At 46.5% G+C, this 22,334-nt stretch overlaps 1 protein-coding gene across 2 annotated transcripts in view; it reads left to right on the top strand.

Annotated features, from left to right (window-relative positions):
- Nucleotides 1-22,334, top strand: part of ASTN2 (astrotactin 2) — a 1,024,651-nt gene that overhangs the window by 751,625 nt on the left and 250,692 nt on the right. The window lies entirely within an intron of this gene.

Here is a 22,334-nt window from a genome sequence, read left to right as displayed (position 1 = left end):
TTTCCCTTCCTGTGAAATGGGTACTTCAGCTATTCCTACTTCCTACATTAAAGGGAAGTAGTTTATATGTTAACATTTTGAGAAAGATGGAAATATGGCATACATACATTGTGTATTATTATAGCAGTTCCGTGGAGTTACAGGCTCATTTCACCGATGGAAAAATGAGTGTCGGATACGCCAACAAGGCAAGTGCCCTGTGGACACGTAGCTAATACGCAGCAGGGTGAAGATCACTTCCTGTTATCATTGTTACTATTCTTATCAATTAATTTAAAAAGAGAGGCTCTCGATCGATGGGAAGGGTGAGGAGTGATGTTAAAAATGGGCTTGTACCTTCTCCATGTGATCCAGCTACATGGCCTCCAAGAACCAAACCAAGCGTAACTCTTAAAGCCAGAGAATGCAGGCGCTGGGAGGGATCTGACAGTTCTCATCGGGCTCAGCACTCTCGTTTTACAGCTGGGAAAACTAAGGCTGAAAGGAAAGAAGAGTCTTGCTCAGAGTCCCTCAGCTCCCCTGGATAGGGCTCTCCTAGGTCTTCTCCTGCTGCCCCTCATCCCCGGCTGATGGAGCTCCTGCCTTTGTCCTTTCCAGAACCCTTCCCTTGGCACCCTCCACCCCGTCATGGTCTCGCCCCGCCTTCCCTCCTGTGTGCAGCTGTGTGGGGCACAGGGTGGTTTATAGGCGCAGGGGAATAATTGAGTTGTCTGGGAATAGCTTCGTTTTATGGCTGTAACAATGACAGTCTTTAAGGAAGTGCATTAAATCAATAGAAGTCTCATGGTGCTACCCTATAAATAACGGGACACATCATTAGGCAGAGCAATGAGCTTCTGGACTTCGAAGTAATACAATTAGGTTATGTTTATAAAAGCCTTCCTCACTGTGGCCACGGAACTAATTTGCTCCATCCTGCGTTCGGGGCCTGGGACATGACTCTCAGGCTGCACCCCACCCATAGCCTTCCTCAGCTGCTTCCAAGACCTGGACTTTTTCACTCCAGAAAATGCCATTCCTTGTCCAGTGGTTTATGACAAGTAGGATGGGGAGTAGGGCAGACAGAAGCTGGCACAGCCACCAGGGGTCCCCTAAAAGACTCAAAGAGGTTTCCAGTTTGCCACAAACTTGCTGGCTGAACTTAGTCCTGTAGCTTTGCCTTCTGGGCTTACAAGGCAAAGGTACTTTTCTCTCCTCTCTCCCATATTGGCTTGCAGAACAGGATGATAGTGAAAAGTGAAAATGTTAGTCGCTCAGTTGTGTCTGACTCTTTGCAACCCCATGGACTGTAGCCCACCAGCCTCCTCTGTCCATGGAATTCTCCAGGCAAGAGTGCTGGAGTGGGTAGCCATTCCCTCCTCCAGGGGATCTTCCTGACCCAGGGACTAAACCTGTGTCTTCTGCATTCCAGGCAGTTTCTTTACCGTCTGAGCCACCAGGGCAGCCCCAGAACAGCACAGTGACGCGCTGTGTTAAGACAGCTTAACTGACCTGTGTGTTTCTTCCTCTCTGTCTTTACCTGAGGTGACATCAAACACTGTAGTTTTACTTTTTAAATTTGGAAGTGATGCTGGGGAGGAAGTGGTAGAGAAGCTGGAAACTTTCCCCTGAATGATGGAAAAACTCTAGACTTACAGCGAGTTGAGGTGTGTCTCTTCTCTCCCCAGCCACCTCTGTGTCACCAACATCTCTGTGTGAACTGTGTGTCACTGGCACGTGTGAGACCAGGGCTCACTGGGGACCAGGCCAGGATGAATCTGGGGTTGGAAGCTGATCGCTCTGGGGGCAGAGCTTGTGGGGAAGAGGACAAATGAGAACAATGTCAAGTGGGACAGTTGTCGTTGTTTAGTTGCTAAATTGTGTCCAACTCTTTGCGACCCTATCGACTTAAGCACGCCAGGCTTCCCTGTCCTTCACCATTTCCTGGAGTTTGTTCAAACTTATGTTCATTGAGTTGGTGATGGCATCTCATCCTCTGTCGCCCCCTTCTCCTCCTGCCTTCGATCGTACCCACCATCAGGGTCTTTTCCAATGAGTCAGCTCTGTCTCTTCAATCCCATGGCCTCCAGAATGAAAACCACAATCACAGAAAACTATCCAAACTGATCGCATGGATCACAGCCTTGTCTAACTCACTGAGACTCTGAGCCATGCCAGGCAGGGCCACCAAGGCGGATGGGTCATGGTGGAGACTTCTGACAACATGTGGTCCCCTGGAGAAGGGAATGGCAATCTACTTCAGAATTATTGCCTTGAGAACCCCATGAACAGTATGAAAGCCTTTTTCAAGTGGAACAGAAAAGATTTCAAGTCTTGGTACCTCTTCTTACATCCCTGTCAGGAAACCTCAGGCAAAGTAATTTCTAAGCTTCAGAGAGAAGAGACCAAATGGGGCGTGTATGACAACCACGGACATTGTACAGCCCTTCACAGTATACAGGCCTGCCTTTGGTCTTTCCACCTACCTCTTGAGGCAAAAAAGGCAAGAGGACCCACCTCTCATCACTGTGAAGGGAGATCTGAACTCAGAAGTGATCGGGGGCTTGCTGGACCACACAATGTGTTACTGAGTGAACTAGGGTTTAAATTCCAACCTGAGTCCAATGTCCCGGTCTTTCCAGGTTTACTAATTAATGGTGGGGCTCTGGTCGCTGTCGTGATCCAGACACTAGAGATCATGGAAGGTCAAGAGGGTTGGGGTGAATGTGCCTGATTGAAATATCTCCCATGAGAGCTTTACTCTCATTCCCATAAGTGCTTCTAAGTATGCATTCCATAGAAAAAGAAAGTCACATTGATCATTCATTACCCTCTGGTTCACTGGTATTTTCCTAAGTGCTTCTTCACTGCAGACCTCGTGCTATGTGCTGGGGCGTTACAGTAGGCAAGACGTGGGTGCTGTCCACACATGGGTTCAGCCTGTATGAGCCTTACAATACTTTGTTATTTTTGTGATAGACTGTTTTATTTTTGATCTACTGATAGGCAGCTGGAGAAAGGCAGGTGGCTGGCGTGCAGTCGGGAACTCAGTCCCTGTCACACGGTGGCCCATGTCTTTTGTTTCATAGGCCAGTTCTGATCAGTTGAGGAGTGGCTTGTCTAGACACTGTGTGGAGGTCACCGGGGTCATTAGAAAAGAACGCTGTGATCAATTAGCAGTATCTGCTCTAGATGCAGAAAGGGGAAGTGGTGGTCGACACTTACGTATTGCTTCCGAGTAATAGGGCGAAGTGAAAGCTAGAATAACAGACCCAGCTTCTGATGCAGATTCCAGAGAGACACTGGGAATGCCAAGAAGGACGGGAAAGACCCAGGCAGGGAGGAGGGGTTTCCTGTCACCGAGCGGATATTCCGGGCATTCCACCAGTCTGAAGGGGACTGGAGCACTGGACAGGTCAGCTGGATGGTGCTGGCAGAAGCCAGGGACAGCTGGACCTCGGGAGGCAGCTAGAGTAGCTGAAGTCATCCCGGGAAACTCCCAGCCCAGGCGCGATTCCCTTGGAAGCTCTTCAGTCCACCACTTTCCCTCAGCCATTACCTGTGCACCCAGGCCAGGCTCCAAGTGCCTTGTGAGGATTTTAGTTTCTTGTCCCAGCTTAATATTTTCACACTATGCTGCTGTGTTCCTGATACACCTGCATTTTGAGAAGCTACCTTTCTCTTAATCAGGGCTTCATTTCCTTCTTTGACTTGATATTCATACACTTCCTGGCCGTGCCCTTGACACATGAGCCTTATGATGAGGACTCTTTACATAAAGTTATGGTTCTTCTGGCTGTCTTGGATAAAGATTTCCTCGTTTGGAAATAAAAGACAAGTTTTGCAGTCAGATGGACCTTGGTTCCCATCCCAGTTTCACTCTTACAAGCTGTGTGATCTTGGACGAATTGATTCACACTCTAAGATCGATTTTTCCACTTTTAAGATATGGGATCCAGTGAGAGCATAGACCCATCGATGATGACTCATCTAGCAACGAGCTGGGCCCTTAGTTGTTATCTTGATACAGTCCACTCCTTCCACTGGTGGCTGCCGCATCCACTTGGTAACAGTGATCTCACGTGTGTGTGTGTGTGTGTGTGTGTGTGTGTGTAGTACACATGTGTGTCTACGGGGGCAGAGGGAGATGCGGCTACTAATTTATTCCCCTCTCTTGTCAGCTGACTTAGGACCAAGGACAGGGGTAGATTGAGAGGGGCTCCTGGGGTAGAACTGGTGAGGGAGGGAGCCTTAAAGCTTTACTAGGAAGACATCAAAAGAATCCCTGTAACCCTGCCCTTCTGTTAGGCCCTTTTGTTATTCCCTATTCTGAAAGGATGGCGATGCATGCAGAAATAACAAATCTGGTAGGTTTCCTGAATTTACAGTTGCTTCTTTTGCGTGGCGAAAGTAACTGTGGAAGAGAAAGGATGTGTACATGTAAAGGAATTGTCCATTCTGTGTGTGAGAGAGAGAGAGAGACAGAGCAGAGAGACAGAGCGAGACTGAGGGAGATAGGAAGAGACAGAAAAATGAAGAGAGATGGACACGGGGAAACCAAAATCCACAGAGAGAAATGGAGGGACAAAGTGGAGAAGCGAAAATGGATGCAATTAATGTCTTTCCCAAATTTAGAGACTCGGTGACCCTGCCGAAAGGACATTCTCTGTGTGAAGGTTGGACCTCTCTTGAGTTTGCATCAGGAGAGTCTATTGCATAGAGATGTCCCCACAGATAAATGCCTGTCGCCACCTTTAAAAGATGTTTTATCTCTATTATAATTTCCCAAGACTGTCCAAGGGAATGAATTTCTGCATTTCCATTTGAATTGCAATGCACTTTTGAATGTCAGCTGAAGCATACCTAGATTACTCTTTAAAGGAATTCTGGCTGTTTGAAAGGCAGCCTAAGGGGTTGGGGTGGGGGAGGAGAAGGGAAAGATGTAGTCAAGTGTCACCTCCTTTTGTCAGGACAGGGGTGGCCAAGGGGCTGATGGGAGCTGGAGAGCTCTCCCGGGCCTTCAGTTTCCTGCGGGAACTTGCTTCAGAGATGCCAGCTAGACATGCAGGGAGTCGATCTCAGAGCTGAGACCTGCACGGGTTCCACTTCCCTGGTGATTTAACCTTCAGGGTAGGTTTCAATTCCCGTTTGCTTGCCCTTTCGTTAGCATCTGATGGAGTTGGCCACTTCCTGCTTGAGGCACCGTCTGATGCTTGCTTCCTTGGCACCAGGGGACTCTTCCTGGCGGTTGCCCACCTTCCTTCCGGCCTATCCCTTCTCTGTCTCCTTCACAGGCTCGCTCTTCTCTCCCAAACGGGTCAGTGTGGTTTTGCAGGACTGCCATTGTCTCCATGGGGACTCACAGCCGTGCTGTCTGTTACCATCCCTACATGAATGACTCCCCCTTCGTGACCTGCCTCCAAGCTTTCCTCTGATGATGTGCTCTCATGCTAGCTCCCTGCCTGCCCAGACTCGGCCCCACACAGCCTAGGTGGTTTCCAGTGTTCTCATGCAGAGCACCTGTATCTGTTTAGAGGCAGAGCCACAAGCCTAGAAGTCCTCAGCATCTCCCTCTCCCTTGCTCCCGCCCATTTCCAAGCTGTGGCAAGTCTTACCAATTTCACTTTCCAAAGAGCTTTTAGAATTGCCCACTTCTCTCTACCTCACTGCTGCCATCATGGCTGTGCTGGACTCTAGCGCTGGCCCCCTGCCTGGCCTCCCTGCATCCACCTGAACCCCACAGCCCTGAGGACATGGATCTGCCTGGGTTCTCCAAAGAGACAGAACCATCAGGATAGATGGGTCGGTAGACAGATAGGTAGACAGATAAAAATATCTTTATTATATATAATATTCACATATACATGATATAGATTCATATGATGTCTATAATACAATATACATGAAAGCTATATGTAACTGGTTCTGTATCTCTAGATATATACACATGGGGCTTCCCCAGTGGCTCAGTGGTAAAGAACCTGCTTGCAGTACAGGAGATGCGGGTTCAGTCTCTGGGTAGGGAAGATGCCCTGGCAAACAATAGTACACACACATATATATCCATATATATATATATATATATATATATATATATATTGCTTCCCCGGTGGCACTAGTGGTAAAGAATCCACCTGCCAATGCAGGAGAGGCAAGAGATGTGGGTTTCATTCATGGGTCGGGAAGATCCCCTGGAGAAGGAAATGGCAACCTGCTCCAGTATTCTTGCCTGGGAAATCCCATGGACAGAAAAGCCTAGTGGGCTATAATCCATGGGGCTGCAAAGCAGCAGAGCGCGTGCACACACACACACACACATGTGCACACACACATACACACACAATGTTTATCACATAAGTCAATTTCTAACAACAAACCTCTCTCTATATATATATAATGTTTATATTTTATTATAGTGTAAATAATATATGCAATACAACTCTTAAGAGATGAGGGTTTTGATCTCTGTGTTGTGAAGATCCCCTGGAGAAGGAAATGGTAACTCACTCCAGTATTTTTGCCTGAAGAATCCCAGTGAAAGAGGAGCCTGGTGGTCCACCAGGTCACAGAAGAATTGGATACAGATATCTGCACACCTCATGGCCCAAGCGAGCCCACATAATAACTGAAGCATCCTGGGATGTTTCTAAAGTGGAGATTCCCATCATGCCTTCCTCAAATGCAGACGTCTAGGTGCTCTGTCATTGCCCTGAGGCTCATTTCCAAACTCCTCCCCATGGCCTCCGGACCTTCTCAGATCTGATGTGTCCCCATCAGCCTCCTTAGCCCCATCTGTCCCCATGCTCTGCCTTTGATTCGCACTGAGCCTCCTCCTCCTTAACCATCATGTGGGTTGAAGTCTCAGCCTGGCCACGTTCACCTGTGTCAAGGTCCGTGTGCTGGTGGAGGTAGGTGAGTGTCCCTTGCCCCTCCCCTGGCCCCTCAGCCCATGCAGCTGTGTGTGGGATGGGCCTAACTCCGGGCTGGTGTTTTTCTTGGAGGCGGTAGGAGGAGGTTCAATATGAGCTGGACACTCCAGGGCCTGCAGTAGGCCAGAGGAGACAGCCAACTGAGTTCTCCTCAGAATCAAGCAAAAAGAGGATACTGGATATGGTTCATTAAATACAGATAGGCCCAGGAGACTGCCGTTTCCACCAGATGCAATTACCAAAAGCAAAGCATTTGTATCCCGGTATAGACTGAGTCCGTCTGGAATGGAACACCCTTGTCTCTTTTCCTAACGGCGTGTCCTTCTACCCCTCTGCTTGTGCGCAGCGCGGTGCGTCTCACAAAGCACTTCCACACACTGTATTGCATCCAGTTTACTCCTCCCAAGCAGCCTGTGAGGTTAGGTCCCTATCAGCGTTTCACGCTTGAGGAAACTGAAGCTCAGATGGGGAAGATGATTTGTGGACGTTCTAGTGGAGGTGATGGAATTCCAGTTAAGCTATTTCAAATCCTGTGATGCTGTGAAAGTGCTGCACTCAATATGCCAGCAAATTTGGAAAACTCAGCAGTGGCCACAGGAATGGAAAAGGTCCGTTTTCATTCCAATCCCAAAGAAAGGCAATGCCAAAGAATGCTCAAACTACCGCACAGTTGCACTCATCTCACACACTAGTAAAGTAATGCTCAAAATTCTCCAAGCCAGGCTTCAGCAATACGTGAACCGTGAACTTCCAGATGTTCAAGCTGGTTTTAGAAAAGGCAGAGGAACCAGAGATCAAATTGCCAACATCCGCTGGATCATCAAAAAAGCAAGAGAGTTCCAGAAAAACATCTATTTCTGCTTTATTGACTATGCCAAAGCCTTTGACTGTGTGGATCACAGTAAACTGTGGAAAATTCTGAAAGAGACGGGAATACCAGACCACCTGACCTGCCTCTTGAGAAACCTATATGCAGGTCAGGAAGCAACAGTTAGAAATGGACATGAAACAACAGACTGTTTCCAAATAGGAAAAGGAGTACGTCAAGGCTGTATATTGTCACCCTGCTTATTTAACTTATATGCAGAGTACATCATGAGAAACACTGGGCTGGAAGAAGCACAAGCTGGAATCAAGATTGCCAGGAGAAATATCAATAACCTCAGATATGCAGATGACACCACCCTTATGGCAGAAAGTGAAGAACTAAAGAGTCTCTTGATGAAAGTGACAGAGGAGAGTGAAGAAGCTGGCTTAAAGCTCAACATTCAGAAAACTAAGATCCTGGCATCTGGTCCCATCACTTCATGGCAGATAGATGGGTAAACAGTGGAAACGGTGTCAGACATTATTTTTTTGGGCTCCAAAATCACTGCAGATGGTGATTGCAGCAATGAAATTAAGAGACACTTACTCCTTGGAAGGAAAGTTATGACCAACCTAGACAGCATATTAAAAAGCACAGACATTACTTTGCCAACAAAGGTCCATCTAGTCAAGGCTATGGTTTTTCCAGTGGTCATGTATGGATGTGAGAATTGGACTATAAAGAAAGCTGAGCACCAAATAATTGATGCTTTTGAACTGTGGTGTTGGAGAAGACTCTTGAGAGTCCCTTGGACTGCAAGGAAATCCAACCAGTCCATCCTAAAGGAGATCAGTCCTAGGTGTTCATTGAAAGGACTGATATTGAGGCTGAAACTCCAATACTTTGGCCACCTGATGCAGAGAGCTGACTCATTGGAAAAGACCCTGATGCTGGGAAAGATTAAAGGCAGGAGGAGAGGGGGTGACAGAGGATGAGATGGCTGGATGGCATCATCGACTCGATGGACATGGGTCTGGGTGGACTCCGGGAGTTGGTGATGGACAAGGAGGCCTGGTGTGCTACGGTTCATGAGGTCACAAAGAGTCGGACACGACTGAGCGACTGAACTGAACTGAACCCCAGGGAACTCGGCAGAGCGGGGATTTGAACCCAGGCTGTTTTCAGCACGAAAGTGATGAAACTTGCTTATCCAGGTCTCCCAGAGCAGCCTCAGAGGCGCTTCAGATGCTGGCATCAGACCCAGGGCAGCCGTTTGTGCCCCCCCCTCTCTCATCCAGAGTTGAAAGAACTGGGGAGAGCTGAGACTGGGGGTTGAGTCTCTGAGCTCTGGCAGGGGTGGAAGTAGTCTTCTTTATTCACCCCTTGCACAACTTGCTTCTCTATCTTAATTCAGGGGCAGTGCTATAAAGTAAAAATCCTAAAAAAGAAAACCTTGGATGCAAACTCCTCGGTGCCTTGTCATTGCCCTGAGGTTCATTTCCAAACTGTCAGGGCGGGGAGAGTCCTTAGCAAGAATCTAACCAGATGTGAGTTTCTCTTTATGTGTCAGTTATGGTCAAATGGTAGTGACTGTCATACTGCAATGAACGAGCTGTCCATCCAGACCAGGCTTGGAGGGAACGAATGCAGTGATCACTTGGCCGTGTCCAGTGTGAGCGTGGGAATGAGAAATCGCGACTCGTGCATAAGGTGTTCTCCACTTCCACTGAGGCTCAGTTCAGTTCAGTCGCTCAGTCATGTCTGACTCTTTGCGACCCCATGAATCGCAGCACGCCAGGCCTCCCTGTTCATCACCATCTCCCGGAGTTCACTCAGACTCACGTCCATCGAGTCCGTGATGCCATCCAGCCATCTCATCCTCGTTAGTCCCCTTCTCCTCCCGCCCCCAATCCCTCCCAGCATCAGAGTCTTTTCCAATGAGTCAGCTCTTCTCATGAGGTGGCCAGAGTACTGGAGTTTCAGCTTTAGCATCATTCCTTCCAAAGAAATCCCAGTGTTGATCTCCTTCAGAATGCCTTTCCCATTCTACAGATGGGAAAGTTGAGGTCAGTATATGTGATCCATTCAAACCTGCAGTTGCAAAAGGGGAAGTTTAATAACCATCTAGAGACATTATTCTGCCTTTCTACATCTGAAAATCTACAGCAAATTCAAAGACTCCTAGTTGCCCAAGCCCCCCACATGCTCATAGGTCACAGAGCCATTCATTTTGTGGCAGGCCCATTTTCGTATTTCTGAATGCACGCATGCACACAAACGCGTACACAAATACATCACTTCCTGAAGCACTGGAGACTGCCCCCATTGTCCTTCTGGTTAGATGGTGCTTTCCGAGATTGACACTCTCGTAAACTACCTACGTTGATTCTACTCAGACTGGGGCCAGCCCACACTTAGTCCCCTTCACAGTTCCAGTCCCAGGAGGGCCTCACAGGGACTCAGGGAGCATGATTTCAGATAGGACTCCTCTCACATCAGCCTTGCCCTGAGAATGTGGAGTTTCCCTGGAGATGAGTGTGGGGCTTTTGTTTCCTCTCTGCCTTCAGCTCCTTTATGAGAACAAAAGGGGCTAGAGAAAGCACAGATACACAGATGGAAGCTTTTGCTTCTCCAGGTCATTATTAGTAGGTCAAACCTCCCACCCTGAGAGCAGCCTCACTCACAGATTCACACCATGGGGTGTCTTCCATCCTTCATCGCTTGTCACCACCCCCCAACTTTCCACAACAGTGCTCCGAGCCCCTAGAAGATGCCTGGCCCTGCCTGAGGTGCTGAGGTTGCCAAAGTGAATGAGACATGCCCCCTGCTCTCAAGGAGCTCTTGGTCAAAAGGGAAAGATTTTCAATAGGTGAACTGATAATTACAGCCCTCTGGACAAATGCTGTGACAGGGAAGCCTAAGGCGTGCGTTGATGTGTGCATTTGTGTGTGGGGGGGTGGGGGCGGGCAGGAGTGGAGGAGGCAAAGCAGGGAAATGGACCTCTAACCATCTGGGATAGGCTGGAAACTTTCCCATGCTAAGCCCAGCCCTGGGGATGTGAGGGCACGTGCTGTCTAGGGAGGTGAAGGGAGGTAGCCTGGGCAAGAGGCAAAGCAGGCTGCGTAGAGCAGCCTACCGGAGTCTGGCCAAAGCAGTTGGGAGCAACAGTACCTGAGTCAGCTCAGGTGCTCCTGACAGGTGCCCTGGGCTTCTTTGCTAGAACTTTGGATGTCTTTGCACTTCTGCTTCCCAGGTAGGTGGAGAAACTGCCACTCGCTGTGTCCACAGCAGAGAATTCTCACCAGTAGGAGAGGCTGAACTTCCTAGGAATGCCTGAAAATAAGGAAAACTAAGGGGTCCATTTGGGAGGTGCCAGGGGAATTGCTGGAAAAGCATCTGGACCTTTCAGGGCTGTTATGAAGATGACAAGAGAGTCATGTGGTTAATTGGTTCTATAGTAGGAAATCAACCAGAAGTCAATCATTCTTGCCCCCTCCTTACCAGAGGTGTACCTTTCAGCAAATAACAGCATACAAATCAGGCGGTGTGTGTCACCTCTTGAGTTTGCCGATGTGACTTAGGTTTCCTGAGCCTCAGTCCCTTTATTTTTAAAATGGGCCTAATCGTGCTCACCTCACAGTACTTGTTTTGAGAATTGAATGAATCAGTGTTCAGAAGGTGATTATCTCTGCACTCTACATATAAGAAATGCTCAGGAAATGCTTGCTATGATTATTATCATTTCTTACTGTGAGACACAATCAAATTAGTGATGATGCTTATTACAATTAGTTTTCGAAAGCAAAAAGCCTAATGATAAGAATTCTGTCCACTTCTGAGACCAGCAGCCTAATATGTAAGCCCTCGTCCTGGCAGACCTTCTAAACCCACGGCTGTCCATCTCTGGTTGATTTGCCAGCTTGTGAATTTGAGTCCTGGCTGAGCCTGGAGGTGGGAATAGAAGGCAGAGTCATCAGAAAGCACAGCCTGGAGCCCAGCAGTGGAGCACAGTGCTTGCACCATCGAAGGCCAAGCTTATGGTCGTTGAGGCTGTATAGTTGTGTGTGTGTGTGTGTTGGGGGAGGGATAACAGAGGAGTGGGCAGCAATGACTGATTTTCTGCTCCTACCATGAACCATTTAATCATATGCTCTCACATCATCTTTACAACATCCCTGTGTTAGTTGCTCAGTTGTGTCCGACTCTTTGTGACTCCATGGGCTGCAGCCCACCAGGCTCCTCTGTCCATGGGATTCTCCAGGCAAGAATACTGGAATGGGTAGCCATGCCCTCCTCTAGGAATGGGTAGCCATGCCCTCCTCCAGGAATGCTAGCCATGCCCTCCTCCTCTTCCTGACCCAGGGATCAAACCCAGGTCTCCCACACTGCAGGCAGATTCTTTACCATCTGAGCCACTAGGGCCCCCCAAACATCCCTCTGAGGTCCAGATTGTTATCCCATCTTCTAAATGAGAAAATTCACATGGCTTGGTCCTAGGCCATTTTCTATCCCAGGACTGTCTGACTCCAGAATCCACATGTCCTCTTGCCCCGCTGTAACAACAGAATTCATGTACTGAGAGCCACGACAGGGCAGCGGACTCAGCGGCACTTCACAGTCTCGTTTAATCCTCAACACAATCCTCTAGAGCTGGTATCTTTATGCCTGGGAAACTGAGACTCAGAGTGGGTAAGATATATAGTCCAAAGGCACGTAGCTGGTCAAAGGTAATCCTTCCTGCCTTCTCTTCCTTCCATCTTTCCTTGCTCCAGTTCTCTGCCCACTTACTTTTGACTGTTATTTAACCACAGTGGGCGTTCCCACAAGATGGTTCTCTCTGAGAGGCATTTCACTTCCCACAAAGTAATTAGAAGCGCTTGGTCAGGAGGAAAGAGGAAAGACAGGCCAGCGTGATTCCAGGCTGCATGATGCTGGCTCACAGGTTCCAGACCCTTGTTTCCTAGCAACACATTGGCTCTGGATAAGGGTGAAGGCTTTGAGGCAGGCCTTAGAGATGGCTTGGACCTTTGATTTGTTGGATCGGAGCTGGCCTTGGTTGTCTCATCTGACACACCAGCTGTAGGCCCCAGGAGTCCCTCCTTAGGGTCCTTGGGATCTGCGTTTCTGTCTCTTCCTATTCCACAGGTGTCCAAGGAAATGGGTGACTCCTTTTGGAGCTCTTGGCTCAAGAAGTCCCTAAGGTCTGGGGCCCCAGTACCACTGGCATTTGCAACTAGAAATATCCTTAATTTAATAACTCTATTATTGATGAAATAGAGTCCCAGAGAGAGTAAGCAACTTGCTCAAAGAGAATTATACATTATTGACAGAATTAGGATTCGGATTGGCTCCCTCTTCTCCCTTCCTCATCCAGGAAAGTGTGTTGAGAGGCAACTCAAGGGACCCTGTGTCCAAAGGTACATCCTTTTTTGTTTGTAACAGTTTTATTTATTTATTGAGATATCATTTACATAGCCACACAATCGAAAGTGTCTCTTTGAGCCCTGATTTTGCGTCAAGACAAAGTTTGGATTGAATTTCCAGAAGAGAACACAGCTTTTAATGATTTTATAGTTGAGAAGATTCTCTATGGAAAATGAAATCTCAGGGAACCACTCCACCCACCTTTCAACCACATCCCATTTTTCTGTTGCAACAGTCAGTGATTTAGTGAGGCAGCTGGTGGGAGGAGCAGGAGGGGGCATAACCAGCTGGTGCTAAATGTGACCCAAAATGTTCATAGATATCAACATATGAGCTAAGCTGACCCCCCGGCCCCCTGCCCTGGTTTTATCCAGCAACAGTTTTAGTGCCAGCTTTGTTTTGGGAACCGTACGAGTTGCTAGACGCAGTGGTAAATTAAAACTCACTCTGCCTTCACAGAGCTCAGCCTAGCCTTAGAGAGAGATGGGTAACAGGGAAGTTATCATGCGATGCTACAAGGCAGAAACACAGAAGGTGGTGTGGACACCTGACTCAACTGTGCAGTGGGTCCGGAAGGGCGCCCAGAAGACCTGGAGGAGGCAAGATTTAAGGGACACGAGAGGGTAGGGGGAGGGAAAGTGTTTCAGGCAGCATAAAAGCAAGCACTACAAAGGCCTAGGGAGGGATGGAAGCAGTGATGAGATAAACCTAGAAAGATAAATAGCTGGAAACAAAATCCCACTGGATATACAGCTGTGTTAGGATTTTTTTTTCCTCTTACCAGGATCACTTTAAAGTCATTTAAAGCTTTTATGTATCATTGTTAGCACCTACATTTTAAATTTGACTCTGGCTGGTGTGGGATTGGGCTTGATTTAGGATAGGAGGAAGTGTAGTTAATGGGGTGCTAGACTAAAGAAGGCTTCCCAGGTGGCTTAGTGGTAAAGAATCTGCCTACCAAAGCAGATGTGTGTTAGATTCCTGGATCAGGAAGACCCCTTGAAAAAGGAAACAGCAACCCGCTCCAGTGTTCTTACTTGGGGAATCCCATGGACAGGGAGCCTGGCGGGCTACAGTCCACAGCGTCACAAGGAGTCAGACACGCCTTAACAAGTGGGCATGCAGGCAGATCAGTTAGGAAGCTATAACAGTGTTTCAGGAGGAAAGTAATAGGAGCTGAACATGTCCATAGTCATGAGAAAGAAGAATAAAGGGATGTGAAAAATATTAAGCTGCTAGTGTGATGAGAACATTATGACTGAATACTGGGAGGTAGGAGGTGAGAGGTGAGGGAGGTGATTAGAAATGGTGCCAGTTTCAGGCCTACGTGTTTTTGTCAATGCCCATGCTCCTTAAATGGAACAGAAGCAGAGGAGCAGGTTCTGGAGAGCTGAGTTCAATCTTAAATATGCTGAGTCTATGTTTTCTAAGGAATATCTTCACTGAACACACCAGCCTACAGCTGGCATGCCAACTGGCCAGATAAAGTGAGCACCTGGAAACATGTGTCCGTCTGGTGATCAAAAGGAAGGTAAGGTCTGAAAAATGCAGGTTTGAGATCCAGTTGCATAGATTGTTGAAGTCACAGGGAAAAGAAGGAAAACAACAGCATCTCCCAGCATAAAAGCATTTCTTCCTTGGTGGCTCAGAAGGTAAAGAGTCCGTCTGCAGTGCAGGAGACCTGGGTTTGATCCCTGGATTGGGAAGATCCCTGGAGGAAGGCATGGCAACCCACTCCAGTATTCTTGCCTGGAGAATCCCCATGGACAGAAGAGCCTGGTGGGCTACAGTCCATGGGGTCACAAAGAGTCGGACACGACTGAGCGACTAAGCAGTAAGCGCAGCATAAAAAATATAGTTCCTCTTTTGAAGCTTGTTTCTTTAGGGAGCTCTCTTCCCCCTGCCACACCCAGTATTGTTTCTGATGTTTTATTTAGAGAGGCTGTATCTCATTCAGAGAGGCTGTCCGGGCTGACGATTATAGGCTAGCTTTTACTGGTGTAAAATGTATGGGACATTAGGAATAAACCTGGTATATACTATGTACCGGTGTGAATTGATATCCCCATTCCACTGGGGGAAAACACGTATCTGTGGCAGTGGCCACCGGAGCAGAAGAGAAGAATGCGTACTTTGAGTTCTTCCTTTGTCATTTGCATCTTTCATTTAGGTAACAATTAATTAGCCTTTATGGACAGTCCAGGGTATATGTGCCATCTGTGTGTGCATCACACATTTCTTCCAAGGTATCAGTCAGTGCAAGTTTTAACCTCCTAGATCCAGCCCCCAGAATCATGGATCAGGTGAGGTAGCACGCATGCCCACTCCCTCTTCACTCTTTGAGTGTAGTTTTATTAACTTTATTTCTAACATTTTTACAGAATCACTATATTTGTCAAACAAGTTTCAGATCCTTGGGTCTGAGAGATTTAGAGAGTCATTATTACTTTTAAGTGTAAATATTACCTGCCATTTCAGAAAAGCACCTGGTTTTATTCATGCTGTTGCTCAGAAATTAAACTTATACAGTTTTTAAATGTATCATGTTATGAAGTTGTTTTCATATTTGGCTCTAAACATTTGTTGTCACTCGGAAGTAGGGGGATGGACTCCCAGCAGTATTTGGTTCAGATGATGAAATGGACGGTGCTCTGCACACATACCAAGAGGACTTTAAAAGATTCGTCATTCGTGTAATGGAGCTTTCTGGGGGAAAGCAGAGGCAGCTCTGAAGCAGGTACAAACATGGCTTTCCCCAGACAAGGGAAAAAGACTGGCTTGCTTTTATATGATAGCAAGGGAGGTTGAGTGGGTCCCATGTGCTGGCTGATGCTTGCATGGTTTCAACATCCCAAGGACTCCCCAGGGTGCACCAGTGGTAAAGAACCTGCCTGCCAATAGAAGAGACATATGAGATGTGGGTTCAACCCCTGGGCTGGGAAGATCCCCTGGAGAAGGGCATGGCAGCCCACTCCAGTGTTCTTGCCTGGAGGATCCCAGGGACAGAGGAGCCTGGCGGGCTGCAGTCCATGGGGCCACAGAATTGGACACGACTGAAGCGACTGAGCACACAGCACTGGCAACAAAGACAGGAGAGTTTAGGCTTGATGAGAGGCTGGTGGGGAACAGAGCAGAGGGGCTCTAAAGCTGTCAGAGGCCAGGCATCAAATTTAGAGTCAGGCTCTTTCTTATACTTCACCACGAATGTCTGATACCTGAAATGGGCCATGTTTCATTTCATTGAACTTGAGTGTGTTAAGTTCTGTGTATTAAATCTACTACTGAGGGCAAGAATCCCTTAGAAGAAATGGAGTAGCCCTCATAGTCAACAAAAGAGTCCGAAATCCAATACTTGGATGCAGTCTCAAAAATGACAGAATGATCTCTGTTCATTTTCAAGGCAAATCATTCAATATCACAGTAATCCAAGTCTATGCCCCAACCACCAATGCTGAAGAAGCTGAAGTTGAACAGTTCTATGAAGACCTATAAGACCTTTTAGAACTAACACCCCAAAAAGTTGTTCTTTTCATTATAGGGGACTGGAATGCAAAAGTAGGAAGTCAAGAAATACCTGAAGTAACAGGCAAATTTGGCCTTGGAGTACAAAATGAAGCAGGGCAAAGACTAACAGTTTTGCCAAGAGAACACACTGGTCAGAGCAAACACTCTCTTCCTACAACACAAGAGAAGACTCTACATATGGACATCACCAGGTGGTCAGTACCAAAATCAGATTGATTATATTCTTTGCAGCCAAAGATGGAGAAGTTCTATACAGTCAGCAAAAACAAGACCAGGAGCTGACTGTGGCTCAGATCATGAACTCCTTATTGCCAAAATCAGACTTAAATTGAAGAAAGTGGGGAAAACCACTAGACCATTCAGGTATGACCTAAATCGAATCCTTTATGATTATACAGTGGAAGTGACAAACAGATTAATGGGATTAGATCTGATAGACAGAGTGCCTGAAGAACTAGGGATGCAGGTTCATGATATTGTACAGGAGGCAGTAATCATGACCATCCCCAAGAAAAAGAAATGCAAAAAGCCAAAATGGTTGTGTGAGGAGGCCTTACAAATAGCTGAGAAAAGAAGTGAAAAGCAAAGGAGAAAAGATATACCCATTTGAATGCAGAGTTCCAAAGAATAGCAAGGAGAGATAAGAAAGACTTCCTCAGTAATTAATGCAAAGAAATAGAGGAAAACAATAGAATGGGAAAGACTAGAGATCTTTTTAAGAAAATAAGAGATATCAAGGGAACATTTCATGCAAAGATGGGCACAATAAAGGACAGAAATGGTATGGGCCTAACAGAAGCAGAAGATATTAAGAAGAGGTGGCAAGAATACACAGAGGAACTATACAAACAGACCTTCATGACCCAGATAACCATGATGGTGTGATCACTCACCCGGAGCCATACATCCTGGAATGTGAAGTCAAGTGGGCCTTAGGAGACATCACTATGCACAAAGCTAGTGGAAGTGATGGAATTCCAGTTGAACTATTTCAAATCCTAAAAGATGATGCTGTGAAAGTGCTGCACTCAATATGCCAGGATATTTGGAGAACTCAGCAGTGGCCACAGGACTGGAAAAGGTCAGTTTTCATTCTAATCCCAAAGAAAGGCAATCCAAAGAATAGTCAAACTACCACACAATTGCACTCATCTCACATGCTAGCAAAGTAATGCTCAAAATCCTCCAAGCCAGGCTTCAACAGCATGTGAAACATGAACTTCCAGGTGTTCAAGCTGGATTTAGAAAAGGCAGAGGAACCAGAGATCAGATTGCCAACATCCATTGGATCATAGAAAAAGCAAGAGATTTCCAGAAAAACATCTACTTCTGCTTCATTGACTACACTAAAGCCTTTGACTGTGTGGATTACAATAAACTGGGGAAAATTCTGAAAGAGAAGGGAATACCAGACCACCTTACCTGCCTCCTGAGAAATCTGTATTCAGGTCAAGAAGCAACAGTTACAACTGGACATGAAAGAATGGGCTGGCTCCAGATCGGGAAAGGAGTACGTCAAGGCTGTATATGTCACCCTGCTTATTAAACTTATATGCAGAGTACATCATGAGAAACACTGGGCTGGATGAAGCACAAGCTGGAATCAAGATTTCCAGGAGAAATATCATTAACCTCAGATATGCAGATAACACCACCCTTACGGCAGAAAGCAAAGAAGAACGAAAGAGCCTCTTGATGAAAATGAAAGAGGAGAGTGAGAAAGTTGGCTTAAAACTCAACCTTTGGAAAACTAAGATCATGGCATCTGGTCCTATCAGTTCATGGTGAATAGATAAGGAAACAATGGAAACAGTGACGGACTTTATTTTTGGTGAGCTCCAAAATCACTGCAGATGGTGACTGCAGCCATGAAATTAAAAGATGCTTGCTCCTTGAAAGAAAAGCTATGACCAACCTAGACAGCATTTTAAAAAGCAGAGACATTACTTTGCTGACAAAGGTCCATCTAGTCAAAGCTTTGTTTTTTCCAGTGTTCATGTATAGATTTGTGGGCTGAACCATAAAGAAAGCTGAGTGCCAAAGAATTGATGCTTTTGAACTGTGGTGTTGGAGAAGACTCTTGAGAGTCCCTTGGACTGCAAGGAGATCAAACCAGTCAATCCTAAAGGAAATCAATCCTGAATATTCATTGGAAGGACTGATGCTGAAGCTCCAGTACTTTGGTCACCTAATGTGAAGAACAGAGTCATTTGAAAAGACCCTGATGCTGGGAAAGACTGAAGGTGGGAGGAGAAAGGGACGACAGAGGATGAGATGGTTAGATGGCATCACTGACTCGATGGACATGAGTTTGTATAAGCTCTGGGAGTTAGTGATGGACAGGGAAGCCTGGCATGGTGCAGTCCATGGGGTCGCAAAGAGTCGGACATGACTGAGCGACTGAACTGAACTGAACTGATGGTACTCTATGAGGCCTGAAGTCTGAGAGTGGCAAGGGAAATGCAAGTTCCATTAAATGCCTTGTGCAAGAGCCTGACATCATATATTTTAAGAAATGAAATGAGCTCTTTGGTCAGTCTCAATAATGTCTGGAATTCTGAAGGGGAGAAAGTGTTTTAGTGAGGCCCCTTATTGTGGATTTACTATGTGTAGAGACATATGTAATCTTGATTTATCGGTTGGGTATCTATGAGACAAGAGATTCTCAGGATTCTTTACCCCAAAGAGGCAATCTTGGATAGGGAATTGCTGCTGCTGTTGGCGAGACCAGATGAGCAGATCATTGACGATGGCCCAAGAGTTGTAGAAATGGCAGATTGGGCTGCCTGTTGACCTCGGCAGCTGGTGCAAAGGAGACTGCATGAAGTTTGGTCAGTGGTACAGACTCTTGGGTTCGGTCTTATTATCAGGAACATCTCAGTGAAGAACTAAAAAGCAAAAACTCCATATCGTCTGATGGTGGCGGTGCCAACTTGAAAGTATATAAAGTCCCTTTGCTAGTCATTCAGTTGACTCCAGGGGACTCGCCAGATGTTTCTAGGTGTCTAGGAAAGGGAGGTTGCTAATTTTCTCTGGCACCATGACATCTGACAGAGGACTAAGGATGGGGGGCATCCCACCTACAAATGTGATATACAGGAGGTTTGGCTCTACACTGAGCTTTCAAGGAGCTATTTCCATGATCTAAGGCAGGGGAGCTGAGTATAGAGAGTCACACAGCCTCTGTGTCTAGGAGAGCCCAGTATGTTGCCCTGTAATGGCATAAGCATGGAGATGAGGAGGGCTGTTTCTTGTACCAGAAGTCTAGGGGCAAATTATGGTTATGTATGGTCCAGAGGCTCCAGGAGGCATGAGAGGACACTGCTGAAGCCTTTATAGTGAAGTCTCTAGGTGTCACCAATGGCGTGCCTGCTGTATTGCAATTTGGGCAGATAATAGAGCCTTTTGTTATGTAAGATCCCAATCAAGGTAGGCCGATGTGTGAGTAATAGTATAAATGGGCTTAAGTAAAATTTCTAAATGAGAACTACATTGCCTCCAAAACCCAAAAGGCTAAAGAGAGTCAGACTCTATTTTAACATCATAAATGCTGATTTTGACAGTGTCAGGAATGGAATGGTCATCAGCCGAACAATTTTCAGGAATTTAACCAAAGTGGCAAGACCTTGTACGATGCATAAGACAAGGACCCAGCCCTGTTTGTGAGTTATTTTGTGAATGTTTGCATGTCTTCAATGAGTGTGTCAAATTAATGTCTTTGGAAGAGGGCGTGAGTGGTATGATGTCATTACTGTGCTCCTGAAGAAAGCTGAATGCATGACATCTTGTCTATAAAGATTTTGTGTGATGGCCTGGCTTGTTGAGATACCTCAGTGTAGCTGGATAAAGGGAGATTGTGTCCCTTTGAAGCCAAAGGCAAACTGTGTGAAAGGCTGTTGAAACAGGCACTGAACATAACAGAAATAGGCACTAAAGATGACATCTGGGCTTCCCAGGACAAAGGATTCTGGCAGGTCCATGGGGTCGCAAAAAGTCGGACATGACTGACACGACTTAGTACGCATGTCCCTAGCGGAAGCGTCTTTAGTTGACTCCTTGTCTCTCATGGACCTCCTGTGGGGCTTTCCCAGTGGCTCAGTGGTAAAGAACCCGCCTGCCAATGGAGGAGACATAAGAGATGTGGGTTCAGCCCCTAGGTTGGGAAGATCCCCTGGAGATGGGAGTGGCTACCCACTCCAGTATTCTTGCCTGGAGAATCGCATGGACAGAGGAGCACGGTGGGCTACAGTCCACGGGGTGGCAGAGTCAGACATGGCTGAGCGCCTAACACTTTCATATGACAGATTAGCCAAGTCTGTGACTGCAAAGTATTTACCAGTTATTGATTGGATGGAATTTATAGTTTCAGTAATTGGTATGGAAGCCTTAATGGGTGGGGTGTCAGCATTAAGGTTGCAGTAATCCATTGTGAGGTTTTATTCAGTCTTTCTAGGTTTAAGAACAGGGTAAATTGGGCTTTAAAGTAATGAAGCAGTGGGGATAATCAATCTTTTTCTAAATAGGTCTTGAAAATGACTTTTAAACCTCAAAGGCTTTGTTTAAACTGGGCCATCTTAACTATTTTAACTAATGGGAGGGGGCAGGGTCCTTGTGCCCCTATTTTGGTAAGCCAATTCTAAGTGCCAAAACTTAATTCGATTTTAATTTATTACTCATTGGGTCATAGCATCCATACTCAGTATGGAATATTTCAGGGTAATGAGTGTTAAGGCTAAGGGGACTCTAGGCAGGGCATTAGTGCTGATGATTAAGGTGAGGTATACCTATTTGTCTTCCTTACATACCCTGAAATGTCCTCAGTAACTCCCATAAGGTTTTAGGGGGTACCTTGTTCAAATTGAGGGGAATCCCCCCATGTAAATCTAATTTGATCCCTAGTATTGCTTAAAGTCATGAAAGTTTGATAATTTGTGCATTTCAGCAGATGTTAAAAGCTAATTCAGAGCTTAGGTTGTCAAGGTGCAAAAACCAATTAGCAGTCTTCAATCTTTTTTTATTTTTTGTATGAATTCTTTTAGTACATTTTGAGTTTCTAGTCGGGTCACTTTGTGACCTCGGTTTCAGTTTGTTGTTTATTTCCTCCTCCTGTATTTATTTGATTTTTTTCTTTTGGTGGTTACTATTGGAGAAGGCAATGGCACCCCAATCCAATACTCTTGCCTGGGGAAAATCCCATGGACGGAGGAGCCTGGTAGGCTGCAGTCCATGGGGTCGCGAAGAGTTGGACATGACTGAGCGACTTCACTTTCACTTTTCCCTTTCATGCACTGGAGAAGGAAATGGCAACCCACTCCAGTGTTCTTGCCTGGAGAATCCCAGGGACGGGGGAGCCTGGTGGGCTGCCGTCTATGGGGTCGCACAGAGTCGGACACGATTGACGGGACGCAGCAGCAGCAGCAGCATACAGTTTTGTGGTGAGGGACTGGGGGGCATCTTCACTACCCTACTCGTATTTATAAGTTTCTTCCTCCAGAGTAGCAAATCTGTATCATCAAGACTAGGACCTTCCTCATGGCAATGGCTTCTTTTAGGGTTTAAGGACTCAAGGCTTAAGCTGAATTTAAATTAACCCACTGGCTATGTCACGGGGAGACCTTGGATGATTTTCTCTATAGCGCTGAAGATTGGGATCTTTCGTTTTGACCAAC

The sequence above is a fragment of the Oryx dammah genome, unplaced genomic scaffold (genome assembly GCF_014754425.2).
Source record: "Oryx dammah isolate SB20612 unplaced genomic scaffold, SCBI_Odam_1.1 HiC_scaffold_1, whole genome shotgun sequence".
Lineage (NCBI taxonomy): Eukaryota > Metazoa > Chordata > Mammalia > Artiodactyla > Bovidae > Oryx > Oryx dammah.
This window is presented reverse-complemented; position numbering and strand designations above follow the sequence as displayed.